Here is a 21,146-nt window from a genome sequence, read left to right as displayed (position 1 = left end):
TTCGCTATGGGGTTATACATATTTAAGAAACTCGACCCCCCAAATGAAATGGTGAAATGCCGCCCCTGCTTCCGTTTACCAGTTCACGGCAGAGTAGTGTTCCGCTATGAAAATGTAGATTTAAACAAGCTTCTGAAAACTTGTCTTTGATTATGACTGTACGATGGTAAAAGATCGTGATAAAAGCATTTATTTCTCACTCTGCATATTTGTCTCCGATTTCATTTCCAATTTCTTATTCTTTCAACTCTCTGAGAATATTCGAAAAGATATTAGTTTTAAGTACATCTAGATGTGAAATGAGTATCCACAGTCATGAATGGAAAAACGAAAAAGAGAAAGATATTTCCCCTCTGGAATTATTCACGCAACTGAAAAACCATTAAGATATCGACCCCAAAAGAAAGAAGCAAAAGGTCGATCTCATTCCAATACGTAAGAGAAGTGCCTAAGGGAATCTTTGAGGAGAAAAAAAATCACATTTTGTAACATTTTATCGAGTGAAGGTGGAAGGTGGTATGCCGCGGAAATGAAGCTTCGATGTTGTTTTTCTCAATCCAAAATGGGTATTGAAATTGCATTTGACTTTTTAAATGAGATTCAAGTTGAGTTTTAGTTATTTATGTTTCTTTAATTCTATTAGACATGCGTTAAAAAAATTCTTGGTGATGCATGTTTTATTTAATCAAAATCGATGCGATCAAAAGTGCAAATGAGTGTTTTGAGTGTTTGACTTTTTCTATATTCGCACAATCCTAGCAACCAGGGCTTCGGAGTCGGAAGCAAAATGACCGACTCCGATTCCGAGAATTTTAAAATATTCAACTCAGACTCCGACTATATTACACCAAAACCCGTTCGAATCCAAATACGACTCCGCAAGCACAGAGTTATAGACTTGGAGGGATCGACTCCGACTCTTGGAATTTCAAACCTACGACTCCCGACCACAACTCCGACTCCTTTTTCCCAAAATCAATTCAACTTTGACTCCACTGCCCTGCTAGCAACAGCTCTTTTATTAAATGCATACTAAGGTTGATAAAATGACTCTACATTTTTTTATATGAGAATAGCATTTTTATTTATTTACTAGCGGAGTTATATCTTGTTCATTCAAGATCTGATATTTTGTTTGATATAGTGGTACCCGCACGGCTTTGCCCGTAGTAGAAAATTGAAAGGTCTTTTGGTTTGCCTTATATTTACAAACAAATAATGTATGGTGAATTTCTCACCAATTGGCTCGCCCATGTTACTGTTCCACGTTATGATAACTTGGTAATTTACTCGTCCATCTTATGATACTTTTTCTCGGGAAAATGCTCTTAAAATTAGAATGGAAAAAGAACAAAATCAAATTTTCAAAAAATCGCTTTGAGGTGCACACCCTCATGCTACAAACTAACTTTGTGCCATATTTCATGAAAATCGGCCGAACGGTCTAGGCGCTATGCGCGTCACAGGGATCCAGACGAGACAGACAGAGATCTAGACATCCAGACTTTCAGCTTTATTATTAGTGATAAAGATAAAAAAGTGCCCTTTAAATCTGTGAGAACTAAGTTTAGTGATATTACTATTTCTCCAACGTTTAGATCTAGAGGATGGCAATTTTGTGAGGACAGAGTTTTTAAGCACCTCGTTTATTTTGAAAATATTGTTGTACTGATGCGAAATTAAAATTAACTACAGTAAACTCTCAATTATCCGCGGGCGGCTGATCCGTAGGGTGGATTATTCGTGACCTTTCACACTTTTAAATGTTTTTTGACGATTATAAACTGAATTTTGATAAATGCACATTTTGATTAAACAACAAGTGCAAAATCTATGTTTAGACATTCCAATTTCCTTCATTCATTTCCCTTACAATGACATCAAACCTTCCAAGGTCATCAAAATCACACAAGTTTACACCTAAATTTTAGATATACACTAATTACTGAATTTTAGATCTACCCCACTAACTGAACTTTAGTCAACATCACTTACTGAATTTTAGATCTACACTATTTAAACGCGTAAACGAGTGACTGGACCAGTCCTGAAAAAATTCTCCACCTATCTCCCAAGCGTTTCTGGTATAACCCAGTTCCGTCTATATCAGGTTATCTGTTTGTACGGTTTGCTCGAGTGTATGTGCAATCCGTTTGCAATAACGAGCGATTCTGCTTTTTGGCCTTGCATGCTTTTTTTGCATACACTGTTATCGTTTTAGCTTTAGTGTCAATGAATTTTAGTGTCATTGATATTTCAAAGCTATTGCATGCACTAGCAAAATTTACCCAGTTTGCGGATTATCTGCTTGATCTGCAATTACCGTGCCTCCTTATTCTGCGGATATTGGGGAGTGTACTGTATTTTATTCGCTGTTCATACTAGCTAACAGCTATTACGTTGAAAAAAGTGGTACAGATACGATTATATTATCTCTTATATAATTAAAAACTGAGCGTACCTATGTATGTCCAAGCTTATTCTCCCGAACGACAGTGAACTGACCATCGAACCAGATGTCGATGGATTCGTAATCCTCCCGGATTCATGTTTGGCTATTTAACATATTCCTCCGATAAAAATTAGCGGAGCTATCAATTAAAAACTATTAATTATGACTCTTAGATTTCGACATAAAATCCCTATTTTTCGAAAGCTTTCCTCCATTGAAATTATTATTCAGTGCTTCATCTCAACTTTCCGCAACAATGTTTTTATTAAAATGTATGGCGGTGAAGAAAGATTTATTGCCATTTTTTTCTCGAATATGAACAGGTAAAATTATTGTTTCTGTTTTAAGACTTTTCCTGTAATCAAGAGATTTAAAATGTTTACTTTTTTGGGGTTTTTTTCGCAATTTGCCGAAAAATTACACTGACTTTTTTTTTTGGTTCAAACCTGAGTGTTGAACACGTGTCACTTGACATAACTTTTATTTTCGAGGTGGACCGTGCAAAGCCGGGCGACGCAGCTAGTATGATTTAAAGTTTGTGTTGTGCTTATTTATTTTACTCTCATACAAATATAATTATGACAACTAAATTATGAGACATTTGTTTGTTCTATATCAGCAATTAGTCAAACATAATGGATATTATATTACAGTAATTGGGACAGGGGTTATTACACTCAACGTTCGAGATGAAAAATGCATTAGTGTTTTGGAAGCATTACAGTGTTTTAGAATAAGAAGGAACCGCATAATTCGCTCCCTAACTGACAGCTTCCCGGTAAGCAAAAATATGGAAAATTTAAAAGTACTTTCGATTGTTTTATAAGAATTTCCAATCCTAAGCTCTTTTTCTTTTAACTTTAATACGTAATTACTGTTAGCACCGATTGTATAATATGCTAGCTGTTACACCCGGCTTCGCTCGGATTTTAAATGCAAAATGTTGTTCTAAGAGAGGAACATGGAAGTAAGCAAAAGACATAAATTACTCGTACCTAGCCTTTTGCCACCTCAGGACAAAATCATGACGGCTTTTTCACGCAGGCAGCAGCTTCTAACGACAACTATAAATTGCGTTTCAAAAATATCATTCTTTATTGACGTCACCAAATTTGTCTAACGAAATTTTCATGGTCAATGAATTTTTGGCATCTTGAATTCAAATTATGTTTTTCGCAATCACGAGCGTGTGTGTGTATGAATGCGCGTGTGTGTTTGTGTAGGCGCATGTGGGTGTGTTGGTGTAGGCGCATGTGTGTGGGTGCGTGTGTATGTGTGTATGTATGCATGTGTGTGCGTGTTGTGTATGCAGTACTGTGTGTGTACACGTGCGTATGTGTGTAGGCGTTCATGTGTGTGTATATAGGCATATGTATTTGTGTCTGTGTGCAGGCATGAGTGTGTGTATGTGTATGTGTGTGTAGGAGTGTGTGTTTGTGTCTGTGCGCAGGCATGAGTGTGTGTATGTGTGTATTGTCGTGTGTGTGTATGCGTGTGTGTGTAGGATATGGTCGCAACCAGGAGACGGTTTTCGCAAGAGGAGCAGCACCGTGAGGCCGGTCGACGCGGCGGTGGTGCTGGCAGAGGGTGCTGGTGGGAAAATAAAATGATAGGAATTCAAAACAGTCAAATGAGAACAATAAGCAATCGTGATTGCTCAAAAAAAAACTTTTTTTGTTTCACTGGAACAAAAGACAAGGATTAATAGTAAAAAATCAGGATATTTGTTGTTACCATATAGCGCATTCAATGGTTTGATATTGAGCAGAGTACCAAATCGCTTTCCTTTAGTGTAAAATACCGGGAAAAAAAATCACAGCTCACAAAATACATGTTTCTGAAATTCACTATTTAGTAATTTTGATGATTACATTCATTTCAAAAATTAGAAGTCACATTTTTAAACTCACATTTTTAGGGATTTCTCAAGAAGTAAAGAGACCAATTGCTTTGTAACTTTTGTCACATAAGAGGTGTGCTCCAGCTGTCATTAAAAAAAAAAAAAAAAAAAAAAAAAAAAAAAACCCTTCAACTATATGTTTAGGGGATCAGCAAGAAATTGAGGAAAACAAAAATGTCTTTTGATCATCATTCATCGCATAAATAACTGAGAATTAGTTGTAAATTTCGAACATTAGTTAGCTTACCAGGTACAATTATTTTACATACGTCGTAGAAAGTGTCACTCATATTTCCTAACGATATAAGCATTTTCTTGAAAACTACGAATGGTATTTGAAAGTTTTTGGCTGCAAAATATAATGCCAGGAAGCAATAATAATAAAAATAATAATAATTTTTATATTTAATTTTGTTCACGAAATAATAACATTTTTGCTCTTTGACATAAAATTGGCACAGGCTTTATGTAATATTGTCAGGGTTGAATGTATAGCTGTAGCTTTAAAATCAATTATTAGGCATAGTTCATTCAAAACTTAACTGATGAATTGCGAGATTTTTTTTCTCTCTCGGCAAAAAAAAAAAAACAAAAAAAAACCGCGTGATGCAACTAATAAAAACGACGGACAACCACACATGATTCTGATACCATAGTTTAATGTGTAAAAATAAAACAAGAGATATCTGTTTAAAACATAAAGCACTCATTTGCAAGATGTACAAAACTGTATTCTTCGATTTACACACAACGAATTCAGCAAATAAAGTTACGTAATTTGTAAAATTAGTAACTGGTATATATTTATTTATTTATTCATTTCTTAAAATATTTTCAAGCATATAAAACCAGATTCTCTGTTTTTCATATGAAATTAGAAAATCCATGCTATATTTTGTTAGAGACGATGCTACTAAAAGCTTAAAGGGTATGACATTTTAAATAAAGTACAACTTTGTAAAAATTAAGTTTGTTCCCATTGTTTTATATAAATTTTTTTGATGTAAATTCTGAGAAACATTAATTACTACTTTAAAAAACATTTTTTCAGTCAACATATTTTATTGGTTTACGATCAAAACGACCCGCTCTAGGAATATCGAAAGTCCCATGGTTCTAGTATTAAATCCAAATCTACTGATGCAAAATCCAGATGGCTACAAAACAGTAACGTTTTGTCACTTCTGCTTATAACGGAGTCAAAAAGCAGCTTAACAAACATCCTCATTGAAATTACCAATTTCACTGGAAGTTTGTCATGGTTTACCGATGAAATTTGAATGTGCATAGCGAGTATCACTTCATATATGTGTTTACTTCGGGCCAATGGTCAGTTTGAAATGACTAGTAAACATTGCAGAAATTGTCTAAACATTCCCACTCAGCAATTTCATCATAAATGAAGACCGCTCCTCCGTAAACATCTGGAAGCAGAAGCTACTGTCTATAGGGAGAAGGCATATTAGCAATGCATTCCCAACAACGTAGTAATCAAAGTAGTTGTTTTCTAAAGGCAATAAACAACTTCTTGTTGTAAAAGGAGGTTTTTTTCGACAAGAGTAACAAATTGTTAGTCTAAAAACAACCTCTACTTCAAGAATATCTTCAAATCAGCCAAGGAGAGGGTTACACTAACAATAAATCCTATCCCATCAGCAAGCACTGTCCCCATTTACAACTCACCTCTGATCATGTTTTCAATTGTAAGGTCATTATTCGCTCCCTCCTCCAACTTGGAGCACCACCAGTTGAAATCCTGTACAGCCATCGGGCTCCAGAATTAGCAGATCTTGTTATCAAGAGTTTTGGAGGCTTCTAAACCTTTCGCACTCTGCACGTCATTAGATCATTAGACACGACAACAACAACAGGGTTACACGACCAAAATCATACGACGATTCCGTATTTCATGAGGGTATGGTTTTATTGATGGTTCCTGCTATAAAAGAAATCGCGCGGAAGGAAAATGTACAAAAATATTTTATATTAAAAAAAAAACAACAGAGAAAAAATCCTCAGTATACAAACGTATCCTAAGGTCAGTCAAGGAGGGGTTTAAAAACGGAAATTGCAATGCTGTATAACCCGTATGTAACTCAACCGCATTTTTCAAGAATCCGTTTTATTTTTAAACATGAATTCAGTAAAAACAAATGGTTTATAAGCCTTATAAAAGGAGCACAAAAAGTGAGGGTATCATAACATAAACTTAGGAAATGTATTCATCATAGTTTCTTGTTGAAGGTAATTCTTTTAAAAAATATTTAGGAAAATACTCTTTCACTGATTAATCGGCAAAATTTTGCCGATTAATTGTAGCTTCCCTACTTTGTACCATAAAACTCCAGATTTTAAGGGAAATATTAATTTTTGATTGTGCGATTTCATGCTGCCAGCCACTAGAAATGGAAAAGATATCTTTTGCTAAAACGGAGAGAGATAAAGAGATAGAGAGAAAGAGAGAGAACGGGAGAGAGAGAGAAAGAGAGAAAGAGAAAGAGAAAGAGAGAGAAAGAGAAAGAGAAAGAGAGAAAAAGAGAAAGAGAGAGAAAGAGAAAGAGAGAGAAAGCGAAAGAGAGAGAAAGAGAGAGAGAGAAAGAGATGAGAGGGAGAGAGAGAGAGCGCGAGAAAGAGAGAGGAGAGAGAAAGAAACAGAGACAGTGTAAACTCTATGAGTAAAAATATTGTGATCCTTTCGTTTGCAACGAACTCCTTTAAATGAATAAGTATTAAAATGAAAACATATCCTTTCTTTCTTATGATATATACAACATTACAATTCTTTTCCAAAATTGAATATATTCTTGGGATTCGTGGGAAATCTTGCGTCTGCTCAATCACTGCAAACGGCTCCGGGGATGAAAGATGCTTCGAATTCTTTCTCTCCCCCAATCAAGCTGTTGTCTGGGATACAGGACTCTAGGTTATGTTTTCTGATTTGGTTGGGACAAAATGCAGCATGAAAGTGTCGGGAGAGCCTTCTTGTTAGTCTTCCATGCTCCTTTAAGTATCCTGTTTGGGTGATTCTAACAGATTTTATGTATAAAAGGCTAGCAGCTGGAATCTATTAAGAGAAATTTATACCATCACATATGCTATGGCACTTTCTAAGTTCAATATTTTAGGATAAATGATTTACGAATTTGTTCTCTTTCTTTTAGATTCCCAGATGCAGTTTCGTTTTTGGTTTATTGTTAGTCTTTTTGTTCTTCCATATATGTTATTCTGCTCCATGCTTTTTAATGTTTGTTCAGAATTTTCTTTGATGATGTTCTTAGCAAAGAATACAGTTTGTTTTTGTTTAAAGTTTTCTTATTTTCTGGTGAACTATGCAATTTTAAATTGTAGGATGATATGTTCGGTATGCTAGAAAGGGGAAAATCTTTTTAAACCTAAGCTTCAATTTCGTATTTTGACAACTTTTCCCTTTCGGATGCTTCAATTTTCTACTTTCGTTTCTAAACAAATATATTTTGCTCTTTAAAAAAGCTGTTTTGGTTTCATGGGCAGAGAGGGAGCTCGATTCGCGACGACGTCAGTGGAATATGTTTCGGGTTCCCTTTATTCAGTTTACAAATTAATAACCATTGTTTCTCATAACTATCGATGTCCCAGGAAACAATGAATAGCTCTTTACAGTTATAAATGAAACAATCACTTTTGACTGAAAATAAACTGAGAGGCATAGCATTCAAGATTTTTCTTTTGAATTTCCTCTTTTGTTCATTATTCTTTCATCCATAACTTCGATAATGAGAAATTGGATCCCTCCAGAACAAAACGAGCTTGTAACGATGCTGTTTACCATCTCCGATTTCGTTACGAGAGCTAGATCTCATTCTTAGGTGTGGTCGTCTGTGAATTATTTCCAATACACATGATTCATAATTAGGGTCATTTCCAAAAACGCATTATCTTTTTTATGTTAAAAGAAAACTATTCATTAATATTGAGATAATACGGAAATCATTCTTTCAAACCGTCAGCATATTTTGAAATTTTTTTTAAATACACTTCAACTTTTTTGCAACAAAAGACAGGTAAAACAAACTATAATACTGGTTCCAAATGAATTCCAATTGAAATCGAAATTTTGCCTCGGACTCTAACCTCATCAATCGTTGCACAGAATTTTATCATCTAAAGTGAAGACACCAGTAATAGCCAGTGTTTCAGTAATGGCCACTTCAAATCTTATATTTGAAAGAAATAGGAGTCAGGTCTCCCAATGGATTCAAAGGTGCATCAAACGTCCGGGAGTTATTAACTGCCACACGTTTGAATCCATTGGGAAACATGGAATCCTATTTTTTCAAATATAAACCTTGAAGTGGCCACTACACTGAAGCATTTTCAAGCACTGGCCACTAACTGGTGTGTTTACTTTTAATGGTTAATAAATATAAAAGATGACTTTCATGGCTAGCTTCAACACTTGACTGATTCACAGTGTTCTTTCTAGGCCACATATATCCTGGATATTTGATATGCTACCACATTTGTCAGTTGTGGTACACCCTCAGATGGGTAAAGACTGCATTCCACTTAAAATCGGGAAAAAGCTGCCGCGAGCAAGGGTCACGTGGGGAGCAAGTAACACCTTGGCGCCCTAAATTTATTGGCGAGTGTTTGCATGCGATAGGTTGCAAATTTTAATCTTTCCGCTTCTTGAAATCTTTTAAAGATTACTTGCAAGGGGCCATTCATTAATTACGTAAAGGTCCCGAGGGGGAGGGGGATTAGAAAAATCACTACATACCCTTACTTCAGGGAGGAGGGAGAGCAAACCCATTCATACGTAATATTTTCCAAGTCGATATTTTATAGTAGAAATCGGGCGGTCAAGTGGTTTGCAGGGATCATATTTCATTTGCGTCTGTAAGGAAAAAACCTATGAGGATCAGCTGTGTTTTACTTGTTTTATAAGGAATGAATAGTGTTAAATATAATAATAGAATTGCACTATGTATGGAATGTTTTATTTACAATTAATATCACATCATATAATATAGTTGAAAAACAAAAATCTTTAATGAATTGATAAACAGGAAGTTTCAGTGTAACTGATCCTTTTCTAACAACATTTTTTGTTTTGAAAATCGAAATGGAATCTTACGTAAGAATAGGGGGAGGGGTTTGAAAAATCTAACATACCCTTACATGGGGGTGGAGGGGCGAGAGATGTCAAAAATTGCCAAAATCATCCTTACGTAATTAATGAACGACCTTCAACGTATAAACACAGTCTGCTACAGGCATAACCCAGGAACGGCAAATGGGAAAATAAATTTTCCACGTGTTTGAAATCAGTTTCTAAAAGTTTCAAAAAAATTGCAATGAATGCATATGAATTTATCACAAAGCATTCATAATGTCTTTTGCAAATAATACAATAGAATATTGAGAGAGTATTTTATTTAAAATAAAATACACGATTGCAATATTCACTGTACAAATTTTATTTAAAACAAAATACTAGAAACAAGGACTTCCTGTTTATCAGAAATAAACTATACAGATTATTCGAGTACATAAACCAGAATCATAAAGCCATATTCTTGGAGGTGCCCATCCCTCCAAGAGCACTGCCTCAAATGCCGCGTAGTCCCCCCCCCCCCAAATTAGAACTCCATCCTCCCAAAAAAGACCCTGTTAAAATAACCTTCCACTAGAAATTGCATTCGCTTAGTTAGTGCAATTAACCCCCCTCCCCCCCTTCTCGAGTACACCTTGAACCACTAATGATAATTCACACAAAAAAAGTCACCAATGGATACAATTTTGCTTACAGTTTCACTGACCCTTAAAAAGTAAACTGAATTGTATTTCCCCACGAATAGCATTCATCCAACGATGTAATATTAGTATGAAGCTTAATTCAAGTGAGAATAAAATCCCAACTTGAATTGGGGCAGTGAAAAGGTAAGAAATTTAAATGAACATTTTAAAGGATTGAGTAAAATGCGTTTAAAGATAACAAGATAACGTCCTAGGTAGGCTTTCACTGAGTTTTTTTTTCTTATAAATCACCATTACCTACCAAGGCTACTAATTCTATCTCTTGTTCCGAAAGAGATGAGAGGTTCCCCTTCTATTTGTACTGGTTATCTCCAAATTTTTAATTTTGCCACTTACATACCTTTGCTTCTCACTGCCTCAATTTGTTTTATGGAAAAAAACTTAATGAGGTCACAGGTATCTGTAAAAATACGAACATCTATATTAAGTATTTTACGAGATAAGAGATGACAGCGCAAACGCTTAGTTCTAAATGTTAATTTTGGTAATATAAAATGTTTTTTGCCAAAAAAGGGATAAATGACTTTCTAAATCTATTTTTAGCTATAAAATCAATAAATTTATAAATAACTGAGATATTATTAAAGTAAAAAATTACTAATGAAATTTTATTGGTCCTTCCTTGATCGATTTTTCTTCACATCCAAATGCAGAACAATAAGAGACCATTTTGTTTTAAAACAACAGCTCTCTCGTAGAAATGCATGCTCCGCTACTCCGCAGTGGACGCTTGTCACGAGATAAAAACCACTTTCGTGCTGCCGTGAGAAAAGGTTGCCCCACTCTACCCATCTTCACTCTGAGGGTACAGCCTTATGCTGCCGTGTTAAACGCAAAAGTATCTGCAGCCTAGTTCAAAATAAGGAATTGCCGTTTATAGTTTTGCCTTTGCGCCTCCATTTATTTGATTCAGATGCAATTTGTTCAGATTAAAAAAATATATATAAATATCACATTGACAAATGACTGTAAAATATGGTATTTAAGTTAACTAGGAGACAAAGAACCACTTGGTAACCGTAAACCAATTTTGATAAAAAGTGCAGTTACGACTTTTGTGCTTAGCACGGCGGTATTATGGTGCATGGTCCATCCAGGAGCAACTTAGATCACGGTGTACAAAACCGGAAAGAAGTTACGTTCAGGACCTGATTACAGCCCAGGCCTACTAGGCCTGGGCCTGGGGTCCCCTTTTCCTAAGAGGGGGAAATTACTTAAAGAATTATGCATAGCATTACAACTATATAAAAAATACACACATTTTTTAAATAATAGCCTTAAGGGGCCTCGAAATTATTGTGGGCCTTGGGCCTCACTTTTAGTTATTCGGGCTCTGGTTGCGTTACATACTAGGTAAATAGTTACTTCGGTAGATTGCATAGAAACAGCATAGTATGAAAGTTTCCTTTTGAGACAGACGATTTAACTGTTTTCAAAGAACCTTTTAAAATTGGTTATAGGGCTGTGTACGAAAAAGAAAGAAAGAAAAAAAAAAAAAAAACAAGCGACATGATTGGTCTCCGATTGTTTTTAAAATCTGAGTTCGAAGAACCTTTTTATAAGATTATAAATATATATAAAAATTACAAATATATCGCGGGAGATTTTACCTATAATGAATATTATCTTTCAGACTTTTGTTATAATTATACAGTGAAACTGTTGCAGCAAATAAAATAATTCTAATGTATATTTCACCCACCAATCAGCAATCTAAATTACTTTAAAATATTTATGTTTGAAAAACAATGAGACGGAGGTAGTGTCTTGCAATATTTTCCCCTCTCTGCTTTCTTTTTTCCTTTTTGAGTGCGGTTTCTTAGCAACGCAGAGTAGGGAGCAAACATTCGCTCGGATATCCGCGATTCCGCTCACGCCAATCCTAACGTGGATCAGGTGACGTCACTCCTGTCAAGCCTCGGAATATTAGCTTGCCAGAGAAAACGAAATTTCCTTGACGTTGTTATTCGTCCCCTCTGCGGTATTTTTATTGGACCCGACGGGGCTCTTAGAGAAGTACAGTAGGTTTCTGATTACACTGAAGAAATGGAAAATAAAAAATTCCGAATATAGAAAGCCATGTGTGCGCTTCCATTGTCTGTGCGAAATTTCAATAGTATGTACACTGTACAGTGCTTTAAAAATAATATCTTATTAAATTTATTTCTTCTTCAAATTGTAAAAGAAACGTGATTTTTTTTTTTTTTTTTGTCTTTTCAATTCTCAGATATTGTTTCTATATTTGTCAGGGTTAAAAATTTTGTGCAGTTACTATTTTAAGCTTTAGCGTTACAACACAAGAGTTTTCTCCAGGTTGGAGAAAGGTATAGTTCCAAAGCGATACTTCGATTTGATGTACTATCTAACCACGGATTGCATGGAATTTTCAAATGTCCACATAAGACGAATCTATGTGAATAGGGGGGAAAAGCAAAAACTTGATGCGCGTATTTCACTCATTTGAATAAAACTCTGCTTCTGCAAGAGCTGACATCAGTAAAAAATAATACATTCGTCCATTTGTGACTGTAAAACAGACGTTTGTCTTTCCATACAATCCGTGGTCAGACAGTATAGTCTAAGACTTTACGAAGTTAACCTGCAATGCCTTACTAGGATCCTTGCTCTAATTAATCATCTTTAAATCCTTAAGCATGCTAGTTGCCAGTGGCGGATCATGGGATTGCGAGGCCCCAGGCGCAGCCTTATCCGGAGGCCCTCTAATGACACAACAAAAACGATATAGTTTATTAATATTAACAATACAGAAAATCATATATATATATATATATATATATATATATATATATATATATATGATAAAAAAACAAGTTTTGGAAGAGGTGGGGGCGCATTTACATTCTTATTTAAAAGGGAAAAAACGACATTTCTGACAAAAAAAAAAAAAAAAAAAAACTATATTTTTTCGTAACTTAGTCAGTGTAAGGGGAGATTTCCACCGAGCCCCGATTTCTGGCATTTAGCAAAATCCCAGTTTTACCCAGTTTTCCAATGCAAGTGTAATTTAGTGGCGCAACCAGATAAAAGTCTTTGGAGGGCGGGACACTTAACAAAAAAAAAAGAAAAGAGAAAACCTGTGATCTGAGAAGTGAAGAGGGTCCGGGGGATTCTCCCCCGGAAAAATTTTGAAACTTGAAGTTTTAAAAACGTAATTTTAGACTTTTTTTGCTGATGTTTGGGAACAAAAAGGTGCAGGTGTTTCAGCGGAAAGTAGTAGAAATTGAAGCCTTACAAACGCGATTATAGGCCATATTTATCAACGTTAGGGTAAGGGATGGAGCCAAGGGAGTGCCCCCAATCAATCTTTTTAAAAAATAGATCGAAATCAATTTCTCTCTCTCCCCCCCCCCCCTTCCCTATTTTCGAAATTGAAGTTTCAAAAACGCAATTGTAGACAAACTTTACATGATAAACAATTTTTCAAGAAAGAGGTGTTGAATCTCTTCCTTGAAAATTTGTTCAAAAAACAAAAATTATGGCCCTAAACTTCAGCATTTTTTTTTTTTTTTACTCAGGGGCTATTCCAATTAAGTTTTTTTAAATGTAGTTTAAAAAACTTGATTTTTTTATAATATTAAAGGAGTTCGGGGACCCTTGCTCGAATATTTCCTGAAATTTAAGTCTTAAAAAGGCGATTCTTAAGATCATATTTTGTAACATTAGGGTCAGTAATTTTTCGAGGGTCATTTAATAAGTCATCAATGAAGCCCTTTTATATTCGCTACTTTATTTATTTATTTATTTTTCGACTTCAGTTGGATGATGAATTTCTTTTGTAGTACGTTTACAGAATGAAGAAAATATGAAAGAAACATCAGAATTCCTGAGTATCCAGATTTTTTAACAGCATTTTCCTAGAATTGTTTATTTTCTTCTGAAATTCAAAATTCGAAAATCCTTATTCTTCAGAAGTTTTCAAGTAAATCTAAAAGGCTATGTTTTTAAAATAATATTTTTAAACCATTACCATCATTTTTTTTTCGAAGCATTAAAACACGCTCTTTGCCTGTGTAGAATATGGCATATGTACACTCCTGAAAATGAAACTTAAACACTTCTATAGTTGGGGAAAACCTAAACTGGCAGCATTGTGAAAGTTACGCAGGTCTAATTCTTAATTATAGCATTGCGACGCTATCAGGTTAGGTTTGCCCCAACTACAGTTTATAAAACTTTTGCCTTTAATGAGTAAATCAATCTTTATGATGTAGAAATTGTAATATGTATTACAAACAAATGGCACCAGTGTAGTTCAAAAAACTTGATTTCCTTATAATATTAAAGGAAGGCAGTTCGGGGAACCTTGTTCGAATGTTTCCTGAAATTTAAGTCTTAAAAAGGCGATTCTTAAGATCATATTTTGTAACATTAGGGTCAGTAATTTTTCGAGGGTCATTTAATAAGTCATCAATGAAGCCCTTTTATTTTCGTTCCTTTATTTATTTATTTATTTTTTGACTTCAGTTGGATGATGAATTTCTTTCGTAGTACTTTTACAGAATGAAAAAAATATAAAAGAAATATCAGAATTTTTGAGTATCCAGATTTTTCCACAGTATTTTCCTGGAATTATTTATTTTCTTCTGAAATTCAAAGTTCGAAAATCCTTATTCTTCAGAAGTTTTCAAGTAAATCTTAAAGTCTATGTTTTTTTATTTTTTTTAAAAAAAATCATTACCATCATTTTTTTGTAAGCATTAAAACACGCTCTTTACCTGTGTAGAATATGGCATATTTACACTCCTGAAAATAAAACTGAAAGACTTCTATAGTTAGGGAAAACCTAACCTGGCAGCATTGTGAAAGTTACGCTGGTCTAATTCTTAATTATTGCATTACGACGCTGTCAGGCTAGGTTTGCCCCAACTACAGTTTATATATAAAACGTTTACCTTTAATGAGTAAATCAATCTTTATGGAGTGGAAATTGTAAAATATATTACAAACAAATGGCACCAGTGAAAGAAGGAGAACACTCAAAATCAACTACTTTCGCAGCAGAGGCATTTAAAATTTTTATAGTAATTTTATAAAGCGTTTTTGCAATGAATTAACAGATGTTCCTTTTCTCTGTAATGGAAATATAATTTAAAGAAGAATGAACGGTATATTTTTTTCCAAAAGCTATACCTTTGTACCATTAAACCTATTTGTTCAAAACACCATATCATCATTTAACACCATGATAGCAGCATTATTCTAAAAATTAAAGTTGTTAAAACATATCATTAAACTTATCTCAAAAAGAATGGTCTTGACGACAGAGCAAAATTGAAGACAGAGCAAAAGCACGTTCACGAGCACGAGTGAATCAAAACAGCGAATGACGAACGTTCTTCGTTCTTCCTCCAAAAAAAGAAAAAATTCCTGTCTTTTCCAAATTACTTATTTAACTAAATACGTCATAAAGCTATTTTGTTACGGGTTGGTTACTGGTGGGAAAGCGGGAAACTTTGCAAAAGTAAAGAAAGAAAACACAGCTGTGCCATTGTGCCGATGGCTTCGATCTGGACCCCCCACAGATATGTCTGCTCCCTTCTAGATAAGGAAGGGCAATATAATTGTCAAGAAAAGTGACCATTCGAAGAGGTCGAATTACGTCGAGTTACATCCCATTTAATAAAAGTCCTACTTGCCTTAAAAACACCGACTCGGGCATAATCTCACAAATGACGACTGGGATAATTTGAGGACTGATATAATGCTGCGACAAATAACGACTGGTTATCGTTTGTTTGGGGGGGGGGGGGGTCTAACCCCCTCTAGACACGTTCTTGGCCAGGCCCTGAGCTATCTCTAGAGGTCAGCAGTGTATATTTGTAATGTTAATAAGCCTTAGTGCTTATTTTTTTTTTCTTTTTTTAAAATTTTTCCTTCAATTTCTTGGGCCGTTGGGCCCCTTACGGAGGTGGGCCCCCCGCACTGCGGGATCTGCGGGGCAGATCCGGACCTGTCCTTGGCTATTCCGATTAAAGCAAATATCTTCGTGATCAATAGTGTTTTTTTTTTTTTTTTTTGAACAAGATGAATATTCTTTATTCAGCCGAGTAGTAAGTGGTCGAGTGTACGGAGTACTCGGCCAAAAAACTGCTTGGAACGGGAAAAATCATTCTAGCAAGACTAACTGCATTTTATCGGAAAGTACTAAATAGTTTTGTGGAGCATTTAAAAACATACTATTTTGTACTGAAATTCTGGGAAGAATGAGGAAAATCCAAACTCCTGGGGAAATCTAAACAAAGGCACCTGAAGCCTGGGGCCCCTTAAGACTCAGGGGGCCATATCTCTATTGGGAGCAATGAGCAATCATCCCGCGCCTAAAATCCATGATTATCTATCAATTCCCATGAGTTTTGAGGATTTGTCATGGAAAACCATAATTTTGAGAATGTGATACTTGGCAGCTCCGAGGCCCCCTGCTTTGCTGGAGGCCCCAGCTATCGCCTCATGCGCCTATGCGGTGATCCGCCACTGTGACTTAAGCTGATTTTATACCAATCGTGATAGCCAGTTTATTTTACTACATGGCGTAATCAGAAACAAACATGGTTCTTTTGAATAAGAGTATTTTATTTACCAAATAGCGATTGATAATACCGGTACGTGTGATTAGTTATATCGGAGTCAATGGCATTAGCAGAACATCTACTCCAACGGTGGGTTTGTGAGATGCAGAAAATCGTCAGCGCCCATGTCGTATGCTCATGCGGCATGTAAGAGAACCATTGGGCATTCGTTTGGCTTTGAATGTCATCGGAAAAATTAAATACCTACTACAATTTTGTATCGAAGAAAGCACAGGTGCCTCCATCTGGTGGGAAACTGGGTGTCAAAATTATCTGTGCCATTGATATTCGAATTTTAATGGTGGCTAATGAAAGACTATGTCGTATCAGGGAATTGCCCTAGGCCTGGAAAAGGCAAAATAGCCTAACGATTGTATCTGTAGCTTTAGTATAGTTGTTGTTTCAATAAATACTACCATCCGACTCCAATTATTTATTAATCTTACAATAACACACACCAAAATCAAACGCGTCTATTTTATCGCCGAATGTTTTTCTTCTCCTTCTTCTCTCTGCTCGAGTTGAGTTGCCCGCTCGCTGGAATCAGAGGCGGAGAGCTGGAGGACTCCAAATATCTGGCCGGAAAGCGGACCCTGCGCCCTGTTCTTGTTGTTGTCACTGGTGGTGGGGAAGAAGTTTTAGTGTTCGTGATCCGGAGCAGGTTGAAAAGTGGGAACTGCCGAATGGCTGCCCGTTTCGTCCGTGGACTCGACAGGAGGCGCAGAAGCGGGCACGGTCGGTTGAGATGAGCATTCGTCTTGCAATAGGAAGGCAGGCTTTAATCTATCCACTGATATTCGTTTTGGAACATGTGAGTCATTGATGTCGATATCAAAATATTTAGCCTTGCGGGCTATAACTTTGTACGGCCCTTTGTACGTTGGTTGTAAAGGGGCCTGCACAGCGTTTTAATACACAAAAACGTGTGAACATGTGGCAAGATCCTTAGAATGAAAAATGGCCTTATCTCCACGAGTCGTAGTGGGTGTTGGCATCAGAAAACGAATGACTTTTTGCAATTGCCCAAGAAAAGTTGAGTGACTCATGTCTTTTGACGGTGTGAACAATTCTCCTGGTAGCTGAAGCGGCGACCCGTAGACCAGCTCAGCAGAGGAACATCATCCCAAGTCTGTTTTAAGGGCAGTTCGAAGTTCAAGCAACACCAATGGTAGGGCTGAAACCCAAGATGAAGCCTGAGACATCAAATGACATTTTAAAGCCGTCTTGAGGGTCTGATGCTGACGTTCAATCAATTCGTTTGATTGCGGATGGTACGCGGTTGTCGTGTGATTTTGGAACCCTAAGTAAGCCGCAAGATCGCAAAACATCAACTTAAAGAAATAATTTTTATTATCAAAAAAAAAAAAAAAAAGAATAAATAAATAAATAAATAAATAAAAATAAAATAAATAACTAAATTAATAAAAGAATAAAAATCGTCTTCGCATATCTTTTCGCAGAAACCAAACACTGAATACGCAAAAATTGACTAACATGATAAAAAAAATGACACTGAAATCATGTCAACAATGATAATTTCAACGTAAAAACAATGGTTGTGGGGTCGGTGCCGGAATCAATGTCATTTTTATAGAAAAGAGTTAGATTCGGGAGGCAGAAAGTTTTTAATTCAAAAGTTCGGAGTTGGACTCGGTCATTTTCCCTTAAAATTCGCATCTCTGCCAATGTTTGTGGAGTCGGACATATTTTGAGACAAAGGAGTCGGAGGCGAATTTTCGAGAGCCAGATAGTCATTGATTTTTCTTCCCTGTATAATTTTTTGCCAAAGCTACGAAGTCAGAGTCGAAGTCGGGGAGTAGGAGTCCGACTATTTTTCGGGCGCAAGAGTCGGAGTCAGGTGCCCCAAAACTCTCGGAGTAGGAGTCAAGTGATGTTCGTCGTGAGCTATTTCCAACAAAATTTGTTTGAAGTAAATCCGCCTTTATGTTCGGAATTTGTATTGCATTCCAGTTTTCCCGTAGGCCCTAATGTTAAGGGATTTGAACTGTTTAAAATTGAACGGAAAATAGTTCAAATCAAAAAGATATTTTCTATACAGGTTCTTCATCAAAAAGTTTTTTCCAATCACGTTTTTCGAAGCAAATTCGCCTCTAAGTTCAGGATTGACTTGAATTTCCTCGTAGGTGCTAATGTTAAGTTTTTTTGAGCTCTTCAAAATTAAACGAAAACTCGTTCAAATCAAAAAGTGAAACATGGGAATGAGCTGTCCTTGTCGAGATCTCTGGAACAAAAAAAAAAAAAAAAAAAAAAAAAAAAAATCAAAATGGATTATACACTCAAAAATCCTTGGGGGGGGGGGGAGGCAGACATGGTTCTCCATCTTAATACCCTACTTTCCAATTTTTTACTTTTCGAAATTTATTAAATTATTTTATTTATTTTCGACTTTTTTTTGGTTTTTCGCGATATTATTAAGATGCATTAAGACTTTTCTCATGCTTTTTTCTTCTTTCTAAGACTTATACTGGGAAAGTAGGCTAAAAACGATTAAACATATTTTACTAATGTTACTAAACTTCTAAAAACTTGTCTGAGAATTTCAATCGCTTTTACATAAATTATATTTTTTAGATCTGATGCACTTCAACTATTTCTTTTCTTCTTTCATCCAAATATTTCATGCAACTACAAGCAAAAATGCATATATTTCATCGTTTTACGTTTCATGATTTTGCCTGTTAATCGTCTAAAGAAATTGGCATGCTCTTACGTAAACTTTACACTTGTTCGTTGGCTTAGTACAGATTTGGAAAAGCATTAATCTCGACGAAAAGTAATTAGTGACCTGCCAGAACTCATGCCAGCGAAAGAACTCGAACCTCCTAAAAAGTCACTTTAAGTAAAAGGTGGAGCTTAGAGTCAGTGATGGATCAGTTTCGATTTTGCGACCGATTACCAAACAAGCGCTCCTACGGATTGAAAAATGTCCAAATTAGCTTAAGAAGCGGGACTATCTCCATTAATTACTCTTAAAGTGCGTTTTGCATTTTCTTTAGCGTTTTACTACAAATTAAAAAGAAATTATATATGTGGATGAACGCTACACTTTTTAAAACTAAATAAAAGTGATGTTTGGAATTTTTTTGCTAAGCAGTTTTCAAACTACGTACAACAAAGAACCGTTTATATTTCAAGGATACTGAAGGAAAAGACCCATGTAACAAAGAAATGTAAAATCCTGCAAACGAAACTGCTCAAAAGTACAAATATTTTCGCAAAATCCTCCAATAAAAAATGTCTTTAGGTTCTCCCCTTAGAGTTTTACCAATTGTGCCGAGTCTTAATTTAAACTTATTTAGCCGTCCTGAAAAAACCGAACAGTGGTATTTCATTCAATTTTTTAAGTTTCTTTTACTTTCTTCAATAGAAGACATCAATTAAGCGGGAATTTTTGCATTACGACAAATAAAACGAGCGTAAAAGCAGTTTTTCTGCATTAACAAACTTTTTTGCTTTTAACCCGAACTATTTTTTAAATGCAGGATCTGTTTCGAGGATTATTTTAATTTAAATTCTTACGCTTATAATTTAGCGTATTAAAAGTTGAAATTGGTAAACATAATTATTTGATTGTACTAATTTATCTTGAATGTGAATGTAAATAGTATGAACTGTCATTGAAACAGTATAGTATGGTTCTGATAACTTGAATGCGACATTGACATAGTTAAACTCTTTTTGAGTTGTTCAGCGTAAAAGAAAGCGTTATTGGCACTGATTTGAGCTGGGAAACTTTTGCGAAGCAGTAATTCAACTCAACTCAACGCCAATCGCTCTTCCCTATTGCCTCCAAGGAAGAAAACACTGTCAAGGTCATAGCTGAACTTGTTAGAGTTAAACCATATCGTAGGTAATATGCATGCTACCGGAAAATTTTGAAATCCGGCATTTTCGAAAACGAAAAGGCATTGTATATACAGTCTAAAACTATCCGTCAATGTATGAAACGATTCATATCTGACACATTAACTAGCCATTCGATAGAATGCCACATTAGAAACCGGCAAAATATGAAAGATATCTTTGTTTTGCTTCTAATATCACAAGACAAGGTACGTGACTTTTGATTAGCTCTTTAGATCCCTAGTTTGTCAGTTGTACTTTGCTGTTCGTTATGGAGTAACAAAATAAGAAATTTTAAAAGTTAATAGTTTTTTTATTTTACGCTTTTGTCTAAAAACGTCTAGTAAAATGTGCAATGCCTTGGTGTTCTGCAGAATGTCGATGTTTCATATTCTCTCAACTCTCTTCCTCGTTAACACATATAACAGTCTTATCAGGAACATTTTTCACACTTTGCCTAAACACTGGCGTTTGCAGGTAAACAACAGTATCTGCAGAAATTAGTTTTTGAGATATTTGAAGAAAGGCGTTTTGTATTCAATAC

This window comes from Uloborus diversus, chromosome 1 (assembly GCF_026930045.1).
Source record: "Uloborus diversus isolate 005 chromosome 1, Udiv.v.3.1, whole genome shotgun sequence".
NCBI classification, from domain to species: Eukaryota; Metazoa; Arthropoda; class Arachnida; order Araneae; family Uloboridae; genus Uloborus; species Uloborus diversus.
The sequence above is the reverse complement of the archived record's forward strand: the minus strand, read 5'-3'. Positions refer to the sequence as shown.